At 37.8% G+C, this 5,546-nt stretch overlaps 1 long non-coding RNA gene across 1 annotated transcript in view; it reads right to left on the reverse strand.

Moving 5' to 3' along the window:
• Window positions 1-5,546, reverse strand: part of LOC107372796 (uncharacterized) — a 167,138-nt gene that overhangs the window by 60,929 nt on the left and 100,663 nt on the right. The gene's annotated exons all lie outside the window — the stretch shown is intronic.

Here is a 5,546-nt window from a genome sequence, read left to right on the forward strand (position 1 = left end):
AAAACTTGTGAGTTTCTGTGAGTCAAACACACAACAACAGGAAGTCAGCGCTCTCATGAGTGTGAAGATGAAGGTCAGAGCTGTTGTTGGTGAGGAAGACAAAGCGGCTCATGAAACCTGCAGAGGAGCAACAGCAGAGAACAGGATGTGGTCACCGAGCAGCCTGCAGCTCGCCTCTGAGCTGAGAAACCAGCAAGGTGCCACCTTCTACCTCACCGCAACCTCCGGCTCTCTGAGTGCACCTGCATGTGTGTAACAATACCACACACACACGCACACACACACACACACACACACACACACACACACACACACACACACACACACACACACACACACACACACACACACACACACACACACACACACACACACACAAACATGGGTTTTTGGCCATGCTTAAGGTCACCTGGAGCAGAAAAGTCTACATGTGTGCTTTTATGTTGCAGGACGATTAATTTAAAATCAGATTGTATTTTGTGCGTCTAAAGATGTTTAATCACAGGTTCTTGTGGAGAACTTATTACCGCCAGCTGTACCAAACTGGACAAAACAATCAAATTTAACTAGATTAAATGTTAAAAAAATGAAAACTACAAAACAAACCCACTATTACTGTTTTACTAATTTTTCTCTTTGATTTAAATTTGAAGGGATAATGTTTGTTGAAGCTACAGGTTGATTTTCTTTATCCAAAAAGCAAATAAAGTTAATAAAACTTACTTTTCTGTTTAATATGATTTGACATGTTTTCAAACTTCTCCCATAAACAGGAAATAACATGAAACAGCTACAAACGTCTGACATCTGTGATCCATTTAGATTTCCTCCTGCAACACCCAACTGTCTTTAGTTCGCCTTTACTTGTTCCTGAAAACAGCGCAGTCACATTTATATTAAATAATGTTATTTAGTTATTTGTGAGATGAAACATAATCAGTTTTAACACAAAACGTTTAATTTAACCTAAACAGAAACGCGACGATCAGCCAGAAAGTTTCAGTTTTCATTACTAGAAGTTTTTGTTGTATTTTTCACAACTAAAACTGGATATTTAACTTTTTCTGTTAGAGCTTTGAAACTTTCTGTTGATTAATAAAACTGAAGCTGTTGGAGTTTAATGATGATCCATCATTTGATAAATAAACTACAAAGATGGAGTTTTAAAACCTGAAGGCACTTTTTCTCCTGTTGGAGACAATAACAGAACAGTAAAGGGACTGAAACAGCCCCACTGCTGCTTTACATGAAAAGACTGATGATGTTTAATATTAAAGAAAATTTAGAAAACATGTGATGTTATTATATGATGAACAATGATGTCATTAACACTTATTATTCCATATTAATAACGAGTCTGATGTATTCTTAAACCTTCCACTGCAGCTGAATTAATTTAGTCATGTTTGTAGTTTGATTCATCAAAAAGTCTCATTTTACTATTATTTCTGATGAATGAGTTTATAATTAAACAGTTTAGCAGATTTTATTTATATAAAGCAAGTGATAAACAATCCTCCTGTCTTTATAACTGTAATTTAATTAGAACTTCACTAAATAAAGATGCACATTTAGTTTATTTCATTTACTAAGTCAGCACTAACACTTAACTGTTTATTCATCCATTTGTTCTCATAAAATCCAGATGTTTTTTTTTTCTGATTTTAACATCTCATCAAACAGATCTAAGCATAAAGTTTCAGGCCAGATTCTTCATGTGTTTCTAAACAACATGATGATGTTTGAACAGCAGCTTGTGTCAAACACAGCTGACGGAGCTGTTCTGCAGCTTTAATCATGTTTGACATTTTCTGTCACTGATCATGTTGTTCTGCTGCTTTAGTTAAACACCAGCCATAAAACAAGAAGTTGTATCTTTATTGTGTTAAATGTAGATTTTTCAATAAATAAAAAATAAAAAAATAAAGCAATTGGCAGAGGTTAGGTGTGATGATGCCACCTGCTGGAGAAGCCTGGAACACAGCAACCAATCAGAGCCACAAATCTGTGACGTGAGATTTTAAAATCAGTGTTTTATAGCAAAGATGAGAAAAAAGATGTTCAACCACATTATCCAACAACACACACGTATACTAACCCCAAAAGGCTGAAATCATAAATGACGTTAAACATCATGCAATGGCAGCTCCACACAGGCATCAAAACACAAACCTTTAAACATCTAAAGTAAAACTTCACGTGTTAAACTGGAATTTTTTTCGTCAAGCTGGCCACATCCACCTCAGCCTGCTGCTCCGTGCCACAGCTGCAAGTCATCACTGATTACTTTAAAGACAGCAGCAGTCAGATCTCAGAAAGAGAACCAGCTTCACCCCCTGTTCTTCTCTCCTTGGTTCTCGGTCTTTGTAACAAACGGTTTGGTAGGAATTACTTTTTAGAATTTGGAAATTTTAATAATAAAGTTCTTTTGTTTAAATCCTTTTATTCGATTGCCATTTTTGTTGTGATCTTTAGTTGTTTGTTTTGTCTGCTCTTCAGCTTGAATTTCATTTAAATGAACACATTGTCAAGATGAAATGTAGCATGGTGAATTGTCCATCTTTGACCTAAAACGCCCTGCTCTATTTGCTCTGCCCAAGCAGAAACACAAGTTTCTGACACAAGCCTAATCTACATGATATGGGCCAAGGCCACTCATGCTCTGTGCTCTTATCTAAACTGTTGCTTCCTCGGACAGCACAGGAAAGAAGAAAGAAGAAGAACTCTTTTAGAAACAGAACTATTCCTCTATTAAATAATAATCAAATAATCATGTGGAGCTAATGTTCAATCAGTCTGTTAAATGAGAATATTAATTACTTGATATTATAATCCTATGATAGTATTTTAATAAGCAATATAACTTTAAATATTTACACTAGACTGATCACACGTAATGTTAAAAATCACATGACACATTCCTTTTTCTGATCCAATCAGAACCTTCCAGATCTGTGACACACACTGTCCTGTCTCCCCATTTTGGTTCAGCCTTGTGTCTCGTTAATTGCTCCCACCTGCCTCTCGTTTCCCAATCACCTTAGCTCCCGACTCTCGTGTATTTAAGCCCCTTCTGTTCTGTGTCTTGTGTCGGTCCATTGTTTCAGTGTCCTGCGTGTTTTTCATTAAAGTTCATGCTAAACATTCTACCTGTCTGTCTGTCTTCCTCCCCGCGTGTGGATCCTCGCCTCACCTTCGCTCACCTCGCCCACACGCCGTGACAATCTGATGCGAGGCGTGGTTTTGTTGCTTGTTAAATCCCCTTTTGCTGGCAAAGTCTGATTTCACCATAAATCAAAACATCCAAATTATAAAACTTTGCCCCACGTCATCTTAACTGGAGTTCAAAGCGTTCTAGAGAAGTTATCGGAGTGGCCAGTCCGTAACTTTCCTCTTAAAGCCGAAAGAACCTAACGACAAGCTGGATTAAATCTGTTGCATGTTCCACCTGCTGCAACCGTTCCTTCAGAATAAAAGCTGAACCATCACGACCCTTCAGGGTCTTGCTGATGCCAATAAGCTGTCGTGACCTGGGAGTATCTCAAGACGGGATTGGTCGGCAACTGAGGCTTTGCGGCTTCGGTTCCATACAAGGTCCAATCTGGACTTCAACACCTCCTGATCTAAACGGGGACTTCCGCTGGGTACGTAGACCGACAGATGGCGTCTCAATGTGTGTTATAATCTCCAACCAAAGCTTACAGCGAAACACCATTTCACTCCCATCAGAACTAATCATTTCTCCGGACTTGCTGGTTCTGAACATATTCACACATACACCATTCTCAGTCTTACTTCACCTTAGTTCATCATACACATAGTGTTTAAAGTTAGTCTTGTTTAATTTGTTTAGAAATAAATCTTTTATCCTTTTAAACCTGACTCTCTCTCTTTCTTGGAGTTGACTCGAAGTGTTGCTCAATCCCTGCAATAAAGATTCAATCTTCTGGTTAAATTTACTCAAAGATCCAGTAAGGTGACATTTCATATTTTATGATATTTCACATTCTATGGTTTTTAATTAAATGTAAGAACATCTTCGCTACAGAAATCACAGTAGAACTTTTTAATAAAAACTCTACTAATGTTTGGAGAAAAAAGAATGCTGAATTGCATCCAAAGAACACTGTACCCACTGTAAGGCACGGGGGTGGAAACAGCATGCTTTGGGGCTGTTTTTCTGCAAAGGAACCTGGACGACTGATGCGTATAAAGGAAAGAATGAAAGGGGCCATGTATCATAAGATTTTCAGTGAAAACCTTCCATCAGCAAGAGTATTGAACATCCTACATATCTGGGTCTTTCAGCATGACAATGGGCCCTAACACACCACCTGGCTAATGAAGGAGTGGCTTCATTGGAAGCATTTCAAGGTCCTGGAGTGACCTAGCTTTATCATTGCCAAGAGAGTAAGTTACTGATTCCATTTTTCCTCTGTTTATTTGTCTGTACCAGAACATAACATAAATACACTTGATATTAGCTTTTATATAAACATAAATACTCTTACCAGTGAAGATTATTACTATAAATATGACCAGATGCTTCATTTTACACTAAACAAAAGGCAGATAAATTAGGCTGAAGTGTTGCTGTTTTACCTTCTTCTGCAGCAGCTGAAGGAAGTGCTGCTCCTTTTATTGTAACACAACTCTCAGTTCCTTTCTTCACCTGCAGGTAAAAGCTGCAACTACAGTTAAAGTTCCATTGAAACAAATCTTATAAGACCAAACCAGCAGCTTCCTGAATGGGATTGGATCTAAACTCCTGTCTGTTTTTAGCTTTAGTTTTGTTGTTGTGTGAAATCATCAGCTACATTCCACTCATTTTATTATAGACCATAAATATATATTTAGCTATTTACTGCACATGAATGTACTTAAAAGGAAGCCCAGGGATATTTTGAGGACTTGACTCTTGGATTCCTGCAGCTCTTAGTTTGCTGATGTTTGCAATGAGTTGTTTTCTGTTTAAACGACACAGATTGTGTGCAGGGGAGCTGGTGGGACTTTCAGCTTCACATCTCAAAGATTCAGACTGGGGTTTGTTTAAAAATCCAATAAGGAGGTTCTTATAAAGGAGATGTTTTGTGAATGATGTAGCATTGTTGTCTGCCCTTAACAGCTGCCCCTTCACACAGTAACAGGGTGCAGGAATCACCAAGGTCGGGTGCTTGTTTCTAAATGTTTACATTCCAGGAAAAGAGACAGAAGAAGGAAGAAGAACACTTTTCATTAATTAATCAAAGAACTTTATTTGTAATAAAGCTAATCAAAACATATGTTGATCAATAATAATCAGGTGACTGATCTGTGAAATCAAGGTGTCATGATTTATGTGTTTAATGAATAAACAGGACTGTGCACCAGACATACTGATCCACAGAACATAAGAACGCATGACACATTGTTCTCATCCAATCAGAGCTTCCGTCTGTTGCAGGGCAGAATCTGGGCTGTTTACCTAAATTGTCCACTCCGATTTGCTAAGATTTATAAACAACTAAGTTAATAAAACAGGGCAACGCCATTTTAAGTCCAGTTCC

This window comes from Nothobranchius furzeri, chromosome 18 (assembly GCF_043380555.1).
Source record: "Nothobranchius furzeri strain GRZ-AD chromosome 18, NfurGRZ-RIMD1, whole genome shotgun sequence".
NCBI lineage: Eukaryota > Metazoa > Chordata > Actinopteri > Cyprinodontiformes > Nothobranchiidae > Nothobranchius > Nothobranchius furzeri.